Source organism: Manis javanica, chromosome 12 (assembly GCF_040802235.1).
Source record: "Manis javanica isolate MJ-LG chromosome 12, MJ_LKY, whole genome shotgun sequence".
NCBI lineage: Eukaryota > Metazoa > Chordata > Mammalia > Pholidota > Manidae > Manis > Manis javanica.
This window is the reverse complement of record NC_133167.1, coordinates 15,662,125-15,684,230: the sequence shown is the minus strand read 5'-3', so window position 1 is coordinate 15,684,230 and position 22,106 is coordinate 15,662,125. Positions and strand designations below refer to the sequence as shown.

At 41.6% G+C, this 22,106-nt stretch overlaps 1 protein-coding gene across 24 annotated transcripts in view; it reads left to right on the top strand.

The window, feature by feature from the left end:
* Positions 1 to 22,106, top strand: part of LOC118972023 (uncharacterized) — a 501,400-nt gene that overhangs the window by 92,048 nt on the left and 387,246 nt on the right. Inside the window, exons 4-5 of one of the 24 annotated variants that reach the window (XR_012123516.1) lie at positions 7,356 to 7,464; positions 7,794 to 9,801. The exons of 21 other annotated variants lie outside the window; for them this stretch is intronic. The gene's annotated coding sequence lies outside the window, so the exon portion shown is untranslated. 2 more of the 24 variants (XR_012123519.1, XR_012123514.1) reach the window with 2 other exon arrangements.

Below are 22,106 nucleotides of genomic sequence, written 5' to 3'. Positions count from 1 at the left end.
CAGAAGGCAGAGCTTTGAAGTCATGGGAAGGTGACTTTCCTTTGATTCCTGATAGGAAGTCTTTGAAAGTAATGAATGGGTGAGTGACATGCTCTGAACTGTGCTTTAAAGAGATCCAGTAGGGGAGAAAGGGGAAGCAGGCGGACTTGATAGGAGATTGTTAGGTTATTAGGTGAGGGACTAAGGTGACACAGGCTAGGACTCAAGGTAAGGAGAGAGAAGTTGCTGGATTCAGGGTACAGCCCAAAGGTAGAGCTGACAGTACCTGTTACTGGATTGTATCCAAGGTGGGCATCAAAGAGGAGTCCAAGGTGAGTCCCAGGACTTTGGCCTGAGCAACTGTATGAATAGTGGTGCCACCCTTGAGATGGAAATGGCCAAGGTAGAAGTGACTTGATGGGGAAGGACATGATTGAGGCAAATAAAGTCTGATTTGCCTAGCAACATTTCCAATGGAGAGCTGAGTTTGGAACTCAGTGGGGAAGTTTAGGGCTGGAGACATGAATTTGGTGGTTACCACACAGATGGTATTTAATATCATCTGAATGATATCATCCAGGCACTGAGGGTACCCAGGGAGAAGCGCGCGTCTGGGAAGTGAGTCCCAGGGCACTTTAGAATTTAGATGTCAGGAAAAATCAGTGAAGCTAGCAAAGGATAGTAAGATGGGGAGGACAGTGAATAGGAGGAATGCTGGGAGTGTGTGATATCTTAAAGCCAAGTGTATCAGTAAGTTTGGCAAGAAAACGGTGATGCACTCAAGTACAGTAAAGAAAGATTAATAAAGGGGCTTTTTATGATGGTGTGATCACAGTGTAGAGAAGGCCCAAGAAAATAATCTAGTTACCCAAGGGGTGGAAATGGGGTTACCACCACTAGGCCTGAAGAGATAAGAAGAGCTAGAGCAGGAGAGAGGAGTTACCCAACAGCAACTGCGGCTGGGCTGCGGTCCGTGACTACACTGCGGGGAGTGGGCAAGGAAATCCATAATTCAGCTTCTCCTTTCTTTCATCTTCCAATGTTCCATCATTGACCCGATTCATCCAGAAGCCAAATTCACTAGGAAGGGACCCTCTGGGTTGAGGAGTGATAGACACAGAAAAGAACTGCCAGGATCCTGTGTGTTGCAATAGGATGAATCCATCCAAAACAAAAGGGAAACGTTTTGGAAGCCTATCATGTGCTCGTATTTGCCCGGCCTCAGAACATCTCTACTGGATGCCTCATAGGCACTTTAAACTCAGCCTTGCCCAAATCTTACTATCCTCCCACTCATCCCCAAACCTGCTCGCCCCGCTGTTTGCTATCTGCATCAGTGACCCCACTAAGAGTCATCATGCCAGAAATTCAAGTCACATCCAGCTCTGATATTTCTTATAATCTGTTTTCCTGCATAGCTTGTGAACCCATCTTTTGTTCTGACCATTCCTACAAACACTGTCTTAGGCCAAGTTCCAACACTGCTCACCTGGAAATAGACACTTGCATCTACTCTATTCCTCGCCAGATTTTTCAGCCATGCTTTCAGGAGACTTATGTTCCAAAATACAAATCTGATCAGCTCACCCCTTTCTCTCCCCATGCCTGTGAGGCTTCACATGGTGCACACAGCCTTCACGAGAGGACACCCGCTCAGCCCTGTCATGCCTCCTCGCTCCTCCCGTTTCCTCATGCCTCCACCTCAGACTCATTTTTGAGCAATAACAAATTAGGCATGTTTCCTGAATCCCACCACAATTTTGCAAGCCTGCATGATTTCCTTGGGCTGTCTGTCTTCTATGCTCATTTCCACACCCATCTCCCATCCAAGCTCTGTTAAGTTCACCTCCTTGGGGAAACCTGCCCAAAACAAAAGCAACACTCCTCTTATGTGCTTCCTCTGTTCCTTGGGCAACTTTTATTTTGGCTCTTATATACGGCATGGTTATTACTGGCTTATATGTCTGTGATTCTCTATAGGGAGTCTGTGCTTGAAGTGGGGGAAGCTGTAGTCTCTTCATCCTTGTACTGTCAAAGCCTGGCAACTTGGTGAGGTTTGAGCTGTGGAATTTTATGAAGACATGGAGCAAACTAGTTCTAGATTTGGATTTAAGTAAGGACAAGCTGGGGATTAAAAGGAAAGAGAATGTGTAGATAGTCTGATCTTGCTATAAACTGTGACAGCTCAACAGAAGGCCATCTATACAGAAAAGACTTGGACAGAGGCTAACCCATCAAGGAAATGTCCTGTGTGAGCCACCGTCTTTCCCATCTATCATCATACTTTGCTCAAGTGCCATCCTATTGAGTGATCATAGTATGTATACTTTGTTGAAGCCAGAGAAGCCTGCCAGTTGTCTTCTCTATGCAGCTGACTGTGTTCTTAAGTTCTTTTAGATACCATTTCCCAAGAGCTATAATAAACACTTGACTTACATTACCTCATTTAGCCCTTCCAATAACCAAGTTGTTATCTACAATCAGTAAACCTCTATCGTTAAAACCATGGACTTAGCCAAGTTGCCAGGTCCTTGGGAAGGTTACTTAACCTGTTTGGCCTCAGTTTTTACCTCTTTAAAATGGTACTTTTAGTAGCAGCTACCTTACAGAACTGTTTTGAGTTTTGGTGATTCAGTATTTACATCATACCTACAATGCCTGGGACAGACCAAGTGCTGTGTCAATGACTGTTAAAGAAATTGTACCATATTCTGCTTTCTGATTTCTCCATCTTCCTTCTGGCAAACTAAGTGTTTGTTCTCATAGCTTCTGTCATGAGTGATACTTTTTCTGTGGTTGAGCAGTGTGTCTGGAAACATGGGACTGGCTACCAGAGGAACTGAAATCTACTTCAAGGTCAGCTTCTGGCATCTGTGTCATTGCTGAAACATCATTAACCCCTTAGGTCCTCCAAGCACTCATAATAGGGTTGTTAATCTTTGGAGATTTCTAAAGGTCTAATGAGATCACAGATACTCATGCAAATTATGTGCATGCAAATTATAAGTTATAAGAGGCTACACAGTATTAAGTGAAGAGCTGTGGTAGCAGTAATAATAAATGGAGCTTCCACACCAGGCCCAGTCTTCAAGTCACTCTACTAACCTCTATTATGTGGGAGGTCCCTACCCACCACCACTATGTGGCTCTTCTGGGTTAAAGAGTCCCTAGAGTCATATCTGACACTTCCTCCTCTATCAGATATGAAGATGCATCGACAATAAAGGTCTGGAATCCATTTAAGATGTGGAGTTCTTCAATCCTGTCCCTTTCATAATTAAACGTATTCAAGTATTACACACAAACTAGTGAGACCACATGTTAATCACGGCTTTGTCTGCATGCGTGTTGACTCCTGGGAGCTTATCCATGCTTCCTTTCTTCCCTCCTTTCCCACCCACACCTCCCCATTCCTCCTTGATGAGAAGAGCATTTCAGGACTATGAAGGATTCCATGTTGTATGTCCTAGAAATTCTTCCCCTTTTGCTAGCCCTGGATCTTGCACGAAGAAATTATGAAAACAATTGGATCATTTTTAATCTTATCCAATGAATGCCTAATAAACTTTCAATTATTTTTTAAATTTATTTTTAAAATTTACTTCTCCTTCTGGTTTTGACATTTGGTTGATAGTGCCATCATCTGAGTAATCTGAAATTTGAAAACTGTTATTTTGACATACTTAAAGCATTTCTTTTGAAAACAGGAGGTGGTATTTAGTTTTATTTGTCAAGTTCGGTTTTCCTTTGACTTTAAAGATCATTTTGAGTCTTTTTTGCAGCAGTATGCAATTTGTGGTGAATCTTTCCATGGAAGTGATTTTGCAGTAGAAAGAGAAAGGTCAGAGACCAGAAGGAGAACAACAGGGAAATATCACTGAAGATGATGTTCAGACAGATCTTCCATGGAGTTAACAGGTTTTAATTCTGAATATATTCAACAGTGAGTTAAAAAAAAAATCTGTCACCCATTTTGATGATTATATATACTTACAGATACATCACAGTTGAATTCATAGGCCCAAATTATTTATTATAAAGAAATGAACATGGCAATATGCTTTCTGTGCCTTTCCAATTAGAGTTCAGATCAATTTATCTTTGTGAAGATATTGCCTAGTTGAATTTTTTAAAATATGTTATGACATGTTATTGGAGCCAACTAGCTGGAACACAAGGTTCCCGAGACTCAACATTCATTATTTATCCATTTATACTAATAAACCTTTATATCCCACATGTCCCCTGCTCAGATTTGAACAGGGCCTCCGCAGCACAACCTGTTTTAAATTTATGACACAAAAGCAATTGCTTATGACAAAGAAGAACGCCATAAAAGTGCATCTATTTCCCCCACAGGAAGACAAATGATAAGATTTTTTTTTTTAAGTGATGGCATTCTTCTCCCTTCTTAGAAGAAAAATTAGTCTTAATAAAAAGGAACTCAGAGATTGTCAATCATAAAAAACAAAGAAAAATTGATTTGGGGATGCAAGACGGGATTGAGTTGTCATATAGAAGTTGCTGGTCTTTTCCTATCCAAAGGCGGAACCAATTGATTTATGAATCACAACTGTGAACTTGTTTTCCTCCTTTCCCCTTTTTCCTTCCCTGTCCTGCTTTGGGAAGGAAATGTAGATACTAGGTGGCATGTCTTTTTTGATTCGCCGCACTATGTCTTAATTATCAGTGCTGGAAGATCACGCAGTGGTATTTTCTAACTTCAAAGGCTTCCACAGCCCAAGCAACATGAGGGGATCAGATGTGCCAGGCTGAGGAGTGACAACAATATGGTGTCTTCATATTTTCGGAGTGTCAGCTCATTTTTTTATTTGTGGCACATCAAAGTAAAAATGAGGACACAAGGAGGGCTTTACTCTTTGTTATTCTCTTCTTAAGTGACAGCAATGTTCTTCCCATTCAATGCCCAGGCAGAGTACTTAGAGAGAAATTCTTTAGATTTTAATATTTGTTATGCTTATAGAACCTGGGAAGCGTAGCTACTGACAACAAACAGGACCAGAAAAGCAACGTGCTTAGGGAGAATATCATGAGAGTTTCCACGAGGATGTTTGAAGAGATGCAAGGATTGTTAGGCAGTAGTGAATAACAACAAAGTCACAGTAATGGTAATAGTAGTGATAGTAGCAGTGACAAGAGCGGCAGCTAATGCTTACTGAGTGTTTGCAGACTGTGTAGATGGACCTGAGACTCAGAGAGGTTATATAACTTGCCCAATATTCTGTAGGAAGGTCTGGAGTTAGCATTCTTTTCCAGGCCATCTGACTCAGAGCTCACTCACCCTTGTGACTGCTAAGGGTTTAAGGGAGGCTTATCTTAAATAGGAGATAGGTTCTGAATTCAGTGCATGGAACAGACATCGTGAATAATCAAAAATATTCTCAAGTATTGTTCAGTAGGTCATAAAAGAATTCTGGGTGTGTGCTTTACAACTTCCTAGTAATACTAACAGGAATATTTAATAAATAAAAGAACACAAAAATGAGCTGTGATTTTAGATAAATTTTAAGGTACAAAAAAAAGAGCAAACATTGTAGCTGCATTTGTATATATAATATTGATGTTAACATGACTTTAGTCTAATATAAAGATGGTGATACCTGATATGGTGCCTCTATTTGAAAGGCGGCTGCACAATACAAAGGTTATAACTATTGCATTCGAGTGGATTTATGTTCTCATATGCCAAGGAAATGCAATTTCCCCACTAGTCCAGAGTGAGTGGTGTTACCTGGGGAAGTTCAGGCTGCAGGTGGCTCAGAATCAAGGGTTTCCAGAGATCCTGTGGCCTGCTTGACTCACCCTCTAAGTGCTCTAGTGGCTTTCACAGCAACTCTTTGCTTAGAACTATGTCCATATTTTTCTTAGAGTAAATGGACATTTAAAGATGTTAAGTAGCTTGTCCAAAGTCACACAGGCACTGAATCGTGAGGTTTTGCTAGGAAAGTCTTGGAACATCCTGCCCCTGAGGTCCGTTTGTCAGATGGCAGTCATTCCTGCATCTGTGACAAAGATGAACTTGATAAATTGCTACCAGGAGAGCGTATGCCATGAGGAATAGCCTCTGATTCCCCAGGGATTCCCAGCGTGTATCAGAAAAGGGAGGAGATAAAGGCAGGGCATGTTAGCAGAATGTTTCTATCTTGTCCTCTGTCATGATAAATTATGCATGCTGACTGCATTGGATTATTTCCATTTGAGACGCGAGGACACCACCTTTCATCATACAAATTGAGGGAAAGTGTAGCGGTTCTTGGATGTCATCACTGCCAATCACCCCTGAAATAAAGGAGGGAGTCAGTTTACACTGACCCCCAGGGAAGCAGTGAACAGGCTGGTGTACAAAACTTGACTGGTTTCTCTTTCTGCCCCTTCTCATTGAGGGCTCGGGAGAGCTTTGCTCCCAGGCTTTTGAAACAAATAGAAACCTCAGAAGCCGAGGGCTGAGAAACCTATATAGATAATGTCTGATCACGTCTTAATACTCTCTTAGGAAATTAAAAAGACTTTGTAGAAAAATCCTTGTGACTGCTGGCTGTAGAGTTTTGAATACTCCACTTACGATCTGGTAAGAAGAACCACTTAATGATTTCCCATAAAAGAGAGGATGTTGCCCAGGAAGTGCCTGTGTCTTCTGGCTCCTGGTCCATTGGTCTGTCATTGTGTTAATCTGTCTCCCACGGATTCCTGGAGCCACCCCTTGAGGGTGGCATCAGGCTTCCCATGTCTACTGGCCTGCCATTATGGATGGGGTTCTTCTCATCTTTGAAAAGACCAAGATAAGTTGTGTATAGATACTCTCAGAATATGTACATTAGGACCCTTTAGTGACACATTTCCATGAGGTCATGGGTGGGTGTTTGTGTTTGTAATGTACACGTGCACATATACACACATGCACACCATTTATTTTTCTAAATTAGCTAACTTTTTGGGTCTTTTCATTAACCTTAGTTGCCTCGGGTTAAAGGAACCGCATCACCCTTAGTTCATGGCAAACTCTCATCCTTAGTCCAACCAAGACCCTTTCCCTGTTTTATTTATTTATTCATAATCTCCATTCTCTTTCCTATTTTCCTCACCATAGGCATTCATTCCAATGTGTTAGCATCAAATACATATGTGTTTTGCTTGCATGTATTTTTAATTTTTACAAATAAAATCAGGTTTTATATCTCTTTCTGTTTCTCACTCATTTTTCATTGTGCACTGTATTTGCTGGGTCAGTCCATGCCACTTCTGCTGCCTAGTCCTTCGTGGTATTCACCCACCATGTTTTATCAATCCATTGTCTCTAGTTATCCACCACTATTAACAGAGCTGTAATAACCAAATTCATCCCTGTTCTCTTATAGCCCTGCTTGATAATTTATTTGGAATGTATACTTGAAAGCAGAATTGCTGAGTCCAGAGGGAAATCTATACCTACTTTAAGTACTGTCAGAATGCCCAGAGAATAGCTATGTAAGTCTACACTCCCACCGTGACAACATATCCTAGCTTAAATTTTCAATTTTCTGATTATTTATGGTATTGAGAATTTCTTTCACATGCTTCCATGCACTTTATGGACTTTCCCTCCTGTAACTTGACATTTATATGTTTGTCCATTTTTCTATTGTGACCTCTGATTTTTGCTTTTATATTTGTCTCTCTTTGTAAATTTAGTTGCTAATTTAAAACTTATGTGCATATCTTCTCAATTTGCCACCTGTCTTTTAAGATAAGATCTTTCTTGCCTCCACCATAAAGTGAGAAAAGCTAAGTGCCTGTTCTTCTGGCTTCCTTTTTAGCCAGAGGGCATAAGGTGACCCAGCTCTGGGCAATGAAACAGAAGCAGAAGCTTTTGCTTTCCCAGTCAAGGGGATGGAGGTCACTGATGAGTTCTCCTTGCCTTGCTCCTTGGAGCCTCGTGCTGGACTGTCCACGGGCAGCTCAATACCATTTTCTCCCTTCCATGCCCTTCCTGTGGTATAGGAGTTAGAAGCCTGGAAACCACCTTTCTCAGAATTCCTGCCATCAGAGTTTCAGTTTAGAGTCAGTACTCACATGAGATTTGGAAAACAGAAGTGAAGTGGAAGCTATTCTATCGGTCCTGTGACAGCAGTGAGAAGATACTCGGACGTCAGCAGAGAAGAGATTTTTGCAGTGGTTTCTGGTCATTTTCTTTTGAATCACCTGCTTGGATGCTGAACAGTGCGATCACGATCAGCTTTCTCTGTGGTACCTACAGCTTCCTACCAGCAAGTTACCTGCAAATGCAGACCAACAAAGACCTACTCAGACTTCCATTCTTCCAGGCTACCCTCTCCACAATTCCGCATGTACTAAATTCCCTGCACTAAAATCCCTTTGCAGTTTAAAATACCTACAGAGTTGCCTGTTTTCCAGAAGAGCCTCAACTGATGCAAACAGAAAATGTGATGCCAAGTCCTACAACCACCATCTCAGCAACCCTGAAGCAATATTGCAACATGATAAGATGGCAGGGCAGTGGGTTCTTGATAACATAACTGAGCCAGTGCCCCAGCTCTGGACTGCATTACCATTTCACTGCTATTTATGGAAAGAAAAATAAATTTGTGTCAGCCGTATTAGTCATTTTTCTCATATTTTTAGCCAAAGCATACCTAATGTTTATACTCAGTTTCTCATCTGTAAAATGGGGCTACAGTAAAGTTTAGTATATATAACAAATGCAGGGTGCTTGGCATATAATAATTGCTTAAATGCTAGTGATTGATAGTGAATCTTTTAACAAGTCCTCATTAAAAATAAGATACATATCTTCCTTTGATGAAATTTCCAAGGAGAAGTCATGTAAGTAGAATATGCTTTTGTAAATTTGAGCCTCAATGTTCTGTTAAATTAGTGAGTGCCAAGCAATAATATTTCTGCACGGCTACATTCTGTTGCACTGACAAATAGAATTAGTGGGAGTTTCACATAGAGAGCCCAGTGTGAAGAGCCCACCGTATCTTCAAAATGTAAGGAAGAAATTGGGCTTGAGATAGCCCTATGCAATGTGAAGAACAATGTTAATGTTATGGGTATAACTTTCTCTCCTATGGAATGTCCTGTAAATATTTCTCATTTTGTAATAACTTACTTTAAATAGGGTGACCATTTATAAATGCTCTGCTGGAGACAAAGAAAAAGTGTTGATTATATCTCACCAACAGAGGATAACTGGGAGGTCATTGTATTCCTTACTGTTTTATGAAACGAAGACTACAATCAGGGATTTGGTTGGGAATATCTATTTTCCTCACCCAGTGGTTTCACATACTTAGTGTCTTTAATATGGAAAGGCATTTGGCTTGTCCACCTTCTCTAGCTGTGTTCATAAATCAAGATAATCAGTATCAGCAGAACAAACAAGAGAAAAATATTATGATAACATGTGAGACGTGAAAGAATATTTTCAAAGGTACAGTCCTAATGAAAAACATAAAACCATTTTTTTCCCCCAAAGTGATTCATTTGCTCATGCAAAATCTTTCCAAATTTGTTTCACTCTCAGGAGACTTATGGACTACCAAGATGTATTAATATTTTAGCTCTGGACTGTTTAAGTTACCTGTAGTTTCCAATCAAGCCCTACCTTGTTTGAGGTCTATAAAAATAAAATAGTTTTATTAAGTGCCAGTGCTGGGACTTTATAATTATCTTTGCATTGTTGCTGTAGAATAATCTGTAATTTCTTCAAAATGTTGAGGCTCTTAAAACGTGATTTAAATATCTACTAATAGCAATATAAAATGCATTTAAGTGTCTCTCTTTTTTATTCTTAACCACCTTGAATAGTATTCTGGTCTCGGTGGACTGACACCAAATTGACAAATCTCAGCAAAATTGCTCCTACGCTGAACCTGGGAGATAAAACGGCTGAGTGACAGGTGGGACTAATCAGTTCATAGGTAAAAATCAAGATTGGATTTGATGAGGGGATTTCTTGGTCCATGGTGGATTCAATCCTCTTTTCAATATACTGAAAAGCCATTTTTTGCCAAGTTTGATTTTTGTTATTCCCCAACCGTGGTCTGCCAGTGTTCTAGTGTTCTACAAGGGGACACCTCCTTCCTGGCTTTCCCTACTTCTATTCCTAACCAAACGGCCTGCGGTGAAGATGCAAAGAGGGTGAGAGGGAGAAAAGGAACCCCCAGGCCCCTGAGAAATCTTACTTTGAAGACCCAGTGTGGTTAGTGGCAAAAATAAAAAAATAAATGCGACACAGTGAGGTGGCACCCAAGCAGTTACATTCAGCTGATGACAGATTTACCTCTTCTGTCCAGTTCTTGCCTTGTCACCAAGAGAGGGGATTATTTTGACATTCAAACTTTCACTTTTGTATTTTCAGAAATCCTGCACAGGTACCATTACCTTGAGAATCGAATCTGCTCTAGATCAGAAGTTCTCAAGAAAATAGTGTTTCCAGGTCACTAGGGGGGCATTTTCTGAACGATACAATGTATCCTTTCCTCTCTAAGGGGTTCTGATAGGTTAAGTGCATTTTGGAAAAAAGGAAGTCCTTACAAAGTCTGGATGCCCCCCACTTCCTCCTCTTCATCTCTCTTCAGGGTGAACCTCCAGGATTCAGTGGTTTGCTCTGTGTTGTGGGGCTGACATTCAAGGTCAAGTGCTGACCCCCAGTGTCTCAGAATGTGAGTGTATTTGGGCCTCTAAAGACTGAATCAGGGTGAAATGAGGGCCCAGATGGGAGGCCTGAATCCAGTATGACTGGTGTCTTTCTAAGAAGAACCGATCGAGACATAAGCACAAAGAGAAGACCATGTGAAGAGCCAGAGAGAAGTCCAATCTCTGTGAGCCTCAGCAAGAGGCCCCAGGAGAAGCCAGCCCTGCCAGAGCTTGGGCCTTGGACTTCCAGCCTCAGGACTGTGAGGAAAACACATTCCTGTTGTCTAAGCCACCCGGCCTGTGGTGCTTTGTTATGGCAGCCCCGACAAGCTGAGCAGCTCCGTGCCGCTGCACCAGTAGTTTAGGTCCAGAGAGCTTTGCTGGTGTTGGGAGCATGAGGGCTGGCAGGCAGGTCAGGGAAGAATCCAGGGCACTGTGAGGAACCCAAGAGAAGAACGTTCTGGCAATGCTGATGCAAAGTCCAGAAGTTCAGGCTGCCAAGCCTTCATCCACCTTCATTCCCAAGCTTAATTTCCTTTGGAAAACTAACAATTAGTTTTTAAGAGTCAGCTAATACTAGAATGCTTATGAAGGAATCAGCCCTGCCCTGCCCTGCCGTCACCCTCCTCCCCCGCAGCAAGCAGCTGCGGCTCTGCTGGCTGTGTCCTCTACTGGTAACTTCATCTTGTGAATAATATGCCTATATTCTTATTTTATTCACTCAATGAATATTTAATTAGGTGCAGTTCTAGCTGCAGGTTCCCAGCAGTGAACAAAACAGGCCACATTCACTTTTCCCAGAGAGCTGACATTTCGTCGGAGGAGGAACACAATGATTGTGTAGGATGTGATTGTGGTACAGTAAAACATTCAAAGTCAGGATGCATGTTTGAACCAAAACACACATGAGAAAAACTGCATTTAGGCGAGGGAGTGACTCATAGGATATCTGAGGGTGAAGAGCGCAGGTAATGTGAACACACATACAAAGCCCCTCAGATGGGAGCGCTTCAGATGTGTTGCAGAAACAAGAAGAGCCCGAAAGCAGAGTGAGCAGGGCTGAGCAGCCGGCGGTGTGGCCAGAGAACACAGGTGTGCCTGGGGACAGGTGGTGTAGGGCTCTGTGCCCATCAGAGCTCTCAGCTTTCACCCTGAGTGATGGAGCCTTGGGGAGGTTTAGAACAGGGAGGCACGAGATGCAGAACAGAGTGACATTTCAAGAGAGAGCCCCCCTGGCTCCTGGGGTGAGAATAGATGGGAGGAGGCAGGGCTGAGAAGGAGCGGGAGGGGGCTGTGGTCACAGCACTGTCCAGAGGGTGAGAAGTGGGGAGTATTTTGAAAGCACAGCTGCCAAAATTTGCTGATAAATTGGCTGTAGGGTGCATGGGAAAGGGGGGTGCCAGGGATGACTCCAATCCTTTTGGTCTGAAGAACTGAACAATGGTGGTTCTACTGACAAAGGCTGGCACACTGTTATGAGAGCAGATTAAAGAGGGAACAATGTAGCAGTTGCCTTAGTTGACAGCCTTAGTTTACCCTGCTGTCATGACATGATTATCAGCAGCTTCCTGTCATTCTCAGGAGAGCCCTTGCTTGGCTGATGCATTCTGGTCACTGTCCTGCAGGCAGTTGAGTGGGACTCTACTAGGGGCAGACCTTCAGATCCTTCAACAGCTCTGTCATTTGGCCATCAAATTAAGATTAATAAAGTAAAATGCATCACTTCCATTTTTCATGAGAGATTTCATTCCAGAGAACACCATTTATTTACGTATTTAGCAACTACAGTGAGCGTTGTAGGTGCCAGGCACTGTTCTCGGCAGGTTGTCCATACTAACTCACTTTATCATCATTACAACTTTACAGAAAAATGGCTACAGAAACTTATGTTGAAAAAAACAATAACCGTATTTCTGTGAATGTTGAAAGCATTTTTCCATTGTCTTTCAGATGCCAGATTCTAGTGTTGCTGTTGAGAAATAATTTTCATTCTTAATATTTGCTATGTGGTTTGCTTTTTCCTTTTTTAAAGTTTTGTCCCTCGTTTCCTAAAATTTCAGGAGATGTGCTTCTGTGAGAGGCTTTTTAGTCACTGTGTTGTGCCCCTGCAGTTTGGACACTCATGCCTTTCAGGTCTGGAAGATTTTGTATTAGTTCTCTGATAATTTCATCAGCAGAATTTATTGGGGTTTTTTTGTTTGTTTCTTTCTGAAACACCTATTGCTGGGCTTCTTGGATTGATACCATGATTCCTTATTTTATTTTCTGTCTTTTGCTCTAATTTCTAGAAAAATTCTTACCTTCTAACTCTTCTGTCAAACATTTTCTTTTGGCTATTTTATTTTTAAGTTTCCAGAGCTATTACTTCTTCTCTGACTGGCCTCTTTTCCTAGCAATTTGTTTGTATTTCATCCCTGCAATACTTTCCTCTTATCTCTCCCTGGGGATGTTTGTTTATTTTTATAGTTTTCTTTGGCTTCCCAAAGCATTTGGCTTCTTTCAGCCATGCTCTGTGCTTTGTGCGTGCACTTGTTTATTTGCTTTGGCTTCTCAATGTCAGGTGGGAAACTTTTCATGATGACCTTGGTTTTCTGTTTTTATCAAAGCAGGAGAGTGAAAGGTCATGGAGTGAAAGGTCACGGAGAGCTCCCTCTGCCTGGGTGGGGCTTGTTGGCCATTGCAAGGTTTTCAGGCAACAGGCTGGCTTTGTGCTGAGACACCACTCCATCCTGTGCTTGTGACTTCTGGGAGATCTTTGCCCAGTGGTGCTTCTGGTTTTTCCAGAGAAAAATTCTGCCTGGGGCGCATTGAACTGGAGATGACCTGGCTTCACACAACCCAGCAGAGATTTTCATTTTGTTCCATTTTTGACCCATATCCTACCTTCCACCCGACTCCACCCTCACTGTGCTGGACACACCTGCATCTCAGGCCTCTCAGATTCTATTTCTACCACAATTAGATATTGGGATCTGGTGGGGACCTGGCTTTGTGAAGCAGGAGAGGGGGTCCAGAGTTCCAAACTCACATGCAGACTTTCAACCAGTCTCCCTTTATGAGCCCCTGGTTGAAACCTCCAGTACTGAGCAGGGTGATGGGTCTGCTTCTGCTCGGTGTCCCCTTTTCCATGCAACCATTGCTCTCCTGTACTTGCCTTCTTTCTTCCAAGCCGTTAATATAATAAGCTCTCATCCACTGTTGTCATTTTTCCTATTCTCTTCATCCTTTTGAATTTGATCGCTTTAAAAAAAAAGTTTAGTTCTGTCAGTTTTTTGAAGTTTGGGGAGGGATAGGAAATAGATGCACGTTTGCTGTGGCTAACAGCTAGTGACTTTGACCTGAAACCTAGCCACAAAAAGAAAGAAGGAAAAAAAGGAAATCCTCTTTTGTCTACTTTTTGAGTCAGATAAAAACTGTATTTTGAGTTACCAATCAAATTTATGCTGCTGCACCTTGCAAGTTTCAACCTTTCCCTTGAGAAAGAAAAAACATACATAAGCCAGGTCAACATCTTCAGAGTAAATTTTGAAAAACACTGGAGAAAAAAAAAGGAAAGTACTGGTTTAACTTTTTTTTTTGGTCTTTACAACATTCAGTAATTCATGAACCTTGATCCCTCATGTTCGAAGTTAGTCCTTCAGAATGTTAGGAGGTTGACGTCCTTCTGTCTTGTTAGCCGCGTGTGCTCTGTTCTGGCTTCTTTGTGACAGTGGAGTAGGCTGCGAGCACTTGTCAATGAGCACCTCCTGGTCTCCTGCTAGAAGTAGAGCCAGGTCTTGTAATGTACCTGTTCTGGCACCTTTGCACTGTCATCAGAGGATGGTCTGTCTCCCAGGAGAGCTGACAGGGCTTCTGGAAAGTGACAGGGCTTCTGGAAAGTCAGATTAGAGATTAAGGGGCCATTGAGATCATTCTGGTCAAACACAGGATGAAAGCCCTCCGCCTCAGTCTCCATCTTGGCTTGCTCCCCTTGCTCAGTCCTCGACCTCTGCTCCCTGCCATCTGTCTGCCTTGGGTGGAGAAGGTAACCCCCGGGCACTGATCACCTCTTGTACAAAATGGGCTTTATGATAGTGCCTACCTCATGGTGTCATGTGATGATTAAATGAATTAAAATATGTAAAGCATTTCAGAGAGTGCCTGGCATAGAATAAGGATGCAGTACATGTTAGCTACTATTATTGATCTATTCTATTTTGTTGTTTAATCTCTTTTCTTTTTATAATTTCATCAATCATTAATTATATGCATGGCCTCTTTGAGAATCAGCTCTAATTATTCCCCCAGAAAACAACCACTCTGATAAATTTAGTATATATTATTTTAGCTCTTAAAATTATCATATACAGTATATAAAATATGCTACATGCAATAAATATGGTATATATGAATATATATAAATATACACTATATGAATTTTTATATCCACTTGGATATATGTGTCCAAAACAAAACATTTAAATTTAGCCAGTTGACTATTGCCAAAATACTGGGGAAAAAAAGATATTTTTTTGTATGCACTTTTGCCTTAGAAGAGCCTTTTCTTGAAAGAATTCAAACTGATACGCACAAAAATCACTTTTTCATGGTTTATACATATATGCTTGCATACATAGAAAATATAATGGTTTTCATGCATGTGCATATGATTTATTTTACACAAATGGTACCATACTATATAAATTGTCCTACAAATTGCGTTTTTACTCAGTGATTGTTTTTGAGATTTTTTTCTGTGTTGATTCATGTAAATTTAATTCATTGTTTTTTACTTCTGAATATCATTCCAACAAATAAAAGTGCTATATTTTAGGTATTGGCAAATATTCTATTCTCCAGTTGTCTCTCAGTTTGAGAAGCTTCCAGAAGCATGTCTGAGTCACCCACTAAGAAAGGCTACTCCCTGAAACTGAGGTTTCCAGCCCTTTCAGCAAGTTCCCCAAACTCCACTGGACTAGGTGTGTCTCCTCTTTAGATCAGAGACACCTGGACAGGTGCCCTCAGCCAGCCATCTCCTAATTGATGGGATTAGCAGTCAGTCAAAGGACAGATCCTATATATCCATCTCATGCAAATGCCAAGGGGCATTCAGGTGCCTGGCCCACTACTAATACTGTGGTATGGGTGGTGCAGTCCAGGAGGAAGTGGGATGTGATGCTGCATATGGGTCCCCGCCTTGCTCACTGTTTCTAGCTCCATTGACCTGGTATGAAATCAGACACCAAGAAATTGTCCAGGGCATGTTTTGAGCAAGTTAATGCAACCATAAAATACAAATAACAGTCATCTGAACTGCTAGAATGGTTGTGCGCAATAGCTAATTAAATAGATTGTAAAGCACTTTTTATTTGCAAAGCACCCCATCGGAGAGATGGAGGCTTAGAGGCTGGCATCAGGTCAGCACAAAAACTCCTCAGGAAAACAGACTTCATCTTGCAATTCATGATGCTATGAAATTTCTAATTTGAGGATTTGTGAAAAGATGCACAATCTGTTGCTTCATGCAGTCCATGGCTGGGTATGATTGGGCCCATCTGCTCCTTGGGGAACTGAGTTGTGTATGCCTTCTCTTTAGTATTTTAATTTCAGGTGTAGGTGTTTAGGAAAGGCAGTTACTAAAATTAATCATACCAAGACACAATATGTAAACTCATAAAGTTAAGCTGTATGCTTGGGCAATTGCTGAACAATAATTCCATTCAGTGATCTTGGCAGAAAGTTCCAAGAGGCACTATGTAAGACATAGCTCCAGGGCCCGTCTTGCTCCAGGGCCAAAGGGTGGAGTGGGGCTGCTTGGGCCTTTAGTGCCAGGGACTGTGCTGGAGAAAGTTCTCTTTGGGTTTCTCTGTTCATCCTCTGACTTTGGCTTTGTGTTTTCTTGTGCACCTTGAGAGACTGTCCTCCATGAAAAAGTGCTGTCTCGCACAGTAGTTTGAATTCTCCCAGAAAACATCTACTGACTAGGTAAAGAAAAAGAAAAAAATGGTTAATTCTCTCTGGCAACAGATTTTTTGTTTTTTTAAGTAGCTTGGGAATATGTCAAGCAGCTAAATTTCATCTTTTTGTTTTTGTTGTTATTGTAGAAAAAATGTTAGAGAAACCTACAAGACAACTTTGCCTGAAGCTTATCATCATATGTATATTTATTTTTCTATATTAACCATCCTGATATTAGGAAAGAGAACACATTTTAAGATGATTTTTATAATTAGCTCAGAATCGGTGGAGAGAGTTTTAATAGCCATGGTGAGCATTAGAGGTTAAGTTGAGAGGTGGTTTTATTTATTAATCAACAAATGGTATCTGTTAGCCCCCTTTCCATCAGACCCTGTATCGAATGCAAGATTAGGAAAAACAAACATGGTCTTTGCCTTTCTGGGACTTTCAGTCTCACAGAAGGCTCAAAATTAAATAATCATGCTAATGCATATGTAATTTCAAATCCTAGAAGTGCTCTAGGCTGCTCTGTGATAGTCACAGTGACGAGTGACCTAGCCTGGCGAATCAGGGGAGGCAGCCCCAAAGACACCTCTTTGGTCTTGAGCTCCAAAAAGCAAATAGGAATGAGGTGGGCCAGAGCAGGTGGGCAAGCCTGGGTGAAGAGCTTTACCCAAAGGCAAAACACCTTTAAAGGCCTCTTTGGATTCCTGGGAATCAACCTTCTTAGGGATTCTGAAAGTTCCTGTCTCTGGAGGGCAGAGAAAGGGCATTTGGGAAAAGAGGAAGCCAGGAATGTACGGAGGGGCTGGAGAGGCACGGATGGGAGCCTGTGCTGTAAGTTAGGCTAAAACCAAGGAAGCATTTAAACAAGATCATTCCGGTTGCAGAGCAACAAGAGGAGAGGGGACGGGGAGATCAGTGGGCAGGCTGTGACTCTTGCTCAGGTGACAATCAGTTCACAGGGCTTGAATCCCACCCACACATATGAGGAAAAAGAGAGAATGAAAGTGAGACACAGAGAGAAAAAGACTATGTGTGAGAAAAAGAGACAGAGATTGAGAGAGAGGGTTAAGTTAAAAGCTTTTGAAGAGAATTGAGTTTTAATGTTAGAGCTAGTTACATAATTCTGAGGTAATAATAACTTTCAGAATGTGTCTTTGCTTCTTAATATCAGGGTGGTTAATATAATAATATATAAAGGGAAATACAATGATAAGATTCAGGTAAACTTGTTTATAGACGTTTCTACCATTTCTCATATAAAAACAACAAAAGCAAAAGATGAAACGTGCCTGCTCCTCATCCTAGTTCTGCCCGTTGCCAACCATGTGGCTTTGAGCAATTTCTTAGAGCTCCACCCTCAGTGTTTTCATTTCTGTTAATGGACGCTGACAACATTCTGTGAAAGTTGAACAAGGTGATGTATATAACATGTGTGCCTGCCCATGTGTGTGTGTGCTCGCGCACAAGTAATCTGGCATCCCTTTTCCCTGTGGCATCTTAAGCTAGGCATTCCCCAAATGCCTGCTGGTGTGTCCCCTCTCTGCTCTTCCTTGGTGACTTCTTCCAGACCATAACTTCTCTAGTTGCCTTTATCAGTGATGCTGAAATTTAGCTCCAAACAGACCTTACCCTGGAATGAAAGCCTCCACTCAGACCTGCATTTTCAAGTGTCTGTGAGCACCTTTCTTTCAATGTGTAACTAATACTTTAAATTCAAGGTCTATACTGAGATTCTGTAGAAAAATAACACTGATTTTGGAGAAGGCCTGATTAACTTTGGGCAATTATTTAATGATTTGGGGGCCTCATTTTCTTTAGCTGTAAGGCCATAGGGAGCTTGGCCTAGAATCAGGGGTCAACCATTGCCTGGTTTGTGAATAAAGTTTTATTGGAATACAGCCATAGTCATTTGTTAATGCAGAGTTGTGTAGTTGCCACAGAGACCAGTGAACTGTAAATCCTAAATTATTTACTATCTGGCTCTTTGCTGAAAAAGTTTGCCAACTGCTGGATTAGATCATTGGTTTCCAAACTTACTTTCCCTCCTCTCCTTGCTCCTTCCCTGTTTCCCTGCCCACCTTTTCCCTCCTTCCTTCCTTCCTTCCTTCCTTCCTTCCTTCCTTCCTTCCTTCCTTCCTTCCTTCCTTCCTTCCTTCCTTCCTTCCTTCCTTCCTTCCTTCCTTCCTTCCTTCCTTCCTTCCTTCCTTCCTTCCTTCCTTCCTTCCTTCCTTCCTTCCTTCCTTCCTTCCTCTCATTCTTTCTTAACACCCGATTCCTTTCTTCAAACTATGTATTGCACAGAAGCCCAGTACAGAATGCACATAAAAGTGGGCCTCCTCTATTTCATAGGTTTGCATGTGGGGGTGGTTTTCAGTTATTTCAGTTTGAAAGGGCTAAATCATTTTTAAAATTCTATAATAATAATGATGATGTATGTAAAAGTCATGAATCTTGAGAGCTACTTGTAATCTTTTGCAAAATAGTCAAGTGATAATATGTGACTTGGTGCCCCTGCAGCCACCTGTGCCCCCCAATCCCCCACAAAATTCCCTTCCTCTCCCTGTTTTCACCTCCCATCACCCAGCTGTTCCTCACCAGCCCTGCATGGCATTCTGATGTCCCTAGTGCCCCTGCTGCTGTCTAGCTGCCCGGAAACCCTAACTGGGGCATGCCCTTGGCCTTGACACTTGCAATAAAGTTCTGAGTTTCAGACTTTTCTGGATCCCGTCTCTGGAGGAGACATTTCAATTGCATGTTCTCCCCTTAGTATCTACTTTCTACTGAATTGGCTAATCAGATACATTCAGGCTGTTAATTTTATAAAGACTGTTAATTATTACTAATGGCTTAATGAATTTATATCCTCCCAGGTAGCACATTCGTGTATGAATCAGGGCTTTCTGGGGGTGGTGCATTTGTTAATTCAAAGGAGTGACTTTCATGGAGGGAAAGCAGGCAACAATCTGAGAGTTTAAGGGGTATTTAGAGAAGTCTTTGGATACATACATATAAAAAGGGCCATCCGTTCCTTCTTTAATTTTCACTGACTCGGTCCAACTGTTTGATGGCCATGTTGCTCACGTGAGTGGGCAGCTTCATAGGCTGAGGTGTCTCTCCCACATTCGAGCTGTGTCACCATGCGCATGTGACATGGCATTTCAGGGGTTCAAACTCTCATCTGTGTTCATCTTGCAGGGTTATTGAGGGGTCAATGCATAGAAGTCTTTCACATATTAGGATCTCAGTAAATGTTCCTTGTTTTCCCCTTAAAGTACAGCCCAAATCTTTTATGTTTAGGAGTAAGAAATTTTCATCTTAATCCTATGCAGAATTTGTTCATTCATTTAGAAGAGAAGGCCTTTTTGTTCTTTTTGTATTCTTTATCTCATTCTAAATAAATTACCTCAAAAAGACAATAATTGGAACCAGAGATATTAGAAAACATCAGATTTACTTCTTTTATTTCCCAGACACATTGAGAGGTTAAATGGTTTATTTACAGTCACCTGAGATCTAGTTAGTGGCAGGTCCAGAGCTAGAAACTAAGCCTCCAATTTCCCAGTCTCCCCAAGTCAAAAAACCAAACTACCAGCTAAGAGCACATTTTCTCCCCTGAAACTTCTAACCTAGACCAAAGAAAATGCTGGATCAAAAACCTGCATTTGGAACAACACATGCAAAGATTTGGTCAGAATACCTTCAAGGCTGGTAAGGTTGCATGTTTCATCCTATTGGACACAGGGATATGGTCAAGGTCTTAGATCTACTTAATGAAGCAAGAAAATAGGTCATTTTACCTTGACCATCATTTACTGTCTGCTTTTCAAGTCTGCTTCTATAACTAGCAGTGAAACCTGCCTTCATCACATTTATTATGGGATGAAAACTGAGCTTCTGTGTGTTGATGGCATAGCTCCGGGGAGTCACCCTGCCCACTTGAACTTTAAATAGGCCTCTTATCGCTTCTGCTTTATTCATCCCTCCATGCAAACCACTCTTTTCTCCTTGCTGGAGAGCTAACAAGAAAGTAGCCAGGCACAGCTGCTTCATTTTGCCCGAGTATTGGGGGTAATAACAACCTGGCAAGCTGCAACTCTCTCCTCCCACCCCTCCTTCCAATCCCCACGCAACTGTTTGAGTCTCTCCTTGTACCAGCTGCCCCACCCTCCCTTTCAAAAATTACTTTCAGTAATTACTACAGCTCAAGGATGCTGTCCAATCTAAAAGAGCTAATGAGAACCAGTCCTTCAATCTAAACTGTAATCAGCTTATAACAAGCTCCCTCTTCCTGGGCTTCATTACTGTGACACAATCTATTTTTCATACCTCCAAATGATAAGGCAGAGTTGGGGGAAAAGGAGCCCTCTCTATCATCAGGTTTGTGTGAAAGGGAGATGGGCTCAAGCATGCAGAATTGATTTATTTGCATTTTTCTATTGCGCTGGTGGCCGCATCTTTGAAAGAAGTTAATATTGTATTTTTGATTTGGCCTGAAGAACAGCAGGGCCTGACAATCACACACGCTTATTATGGCCAGGAAGGGAAAAAAACAGAAAAAAAAAAAAAACCCAAAAAAACCCAAATAGAAGTAGCCCAGCGGAGCTCAAGTGCATGGTGATTTATTTGGACATGTGCAGACTTGGAGCAGAAAGTATTTTAAATTCTGCTGGAGACTCTGCCAATACTATCTCTGAGCGTTTGTGCTGCCTGCAATGTGTATGATTGTTACCTATGACCCTATTAGCTCCTTACCTGCTTTACCTATTCTGTGCCTGCGTAAGCTCTTCATTGTTTATTTTCAAAGAAAAAGCATGGAGGGCACCAACCACAGGGGTGCTCACTGGGAGTTTGGGAAATCTGCTTGGCTAATAGTGTACAATCTGTTGATAAACACCCAAGGCTATTTTAATCTCCTTTCCAAGTTTATCCTCCTCAGTTAATTTCCAAACTGTCATGTTTTGCCTGGTGTGATTAAAGCTCAGCCCATTGAAGCATCCACATTCTCCTGGCATAATTTCCTAGGCATGGCGTCTGCGGCAGAACATGCCTACTAATCCTACCCCAATGATTAAAGCCGCTGAGGGGCTGCAACATCTGATGGGTTAATACCAGTAGCCGAGTCCTTGGGTTTAATCCAACTCAGTCATCACTTTGAATGAGACAGTTTGATGAGCTTCAGTAAGGCTGGGACTGCTTGTCATTGTCCATTTTAGACTCCAAATACGAGGAAAAGATAAAAGCCAGTCTCAAACAGCTAGACAGCTCCTAGGAATACGGATGTCAATAATATAAAGAAATAAAATGTAGCTGGGGAGTATCTGTGTTAAACAATTGTTAATGGGCAGAGAAACCTCACAACGAACCCCTTGCGCTGTTCTGACCTCCCTGCCAAAAACAGAAAGAAAAGAAAAGAAAAGAAAAAAAAGAATCCATTAGCCAGTTTTTAAAAGTTGTGTTTCCCTGCTTTGTCTAAAAATGTGTAAAAGATGGGGCTAAATTGGAAAATCTTTTACCAGATCTCTTCA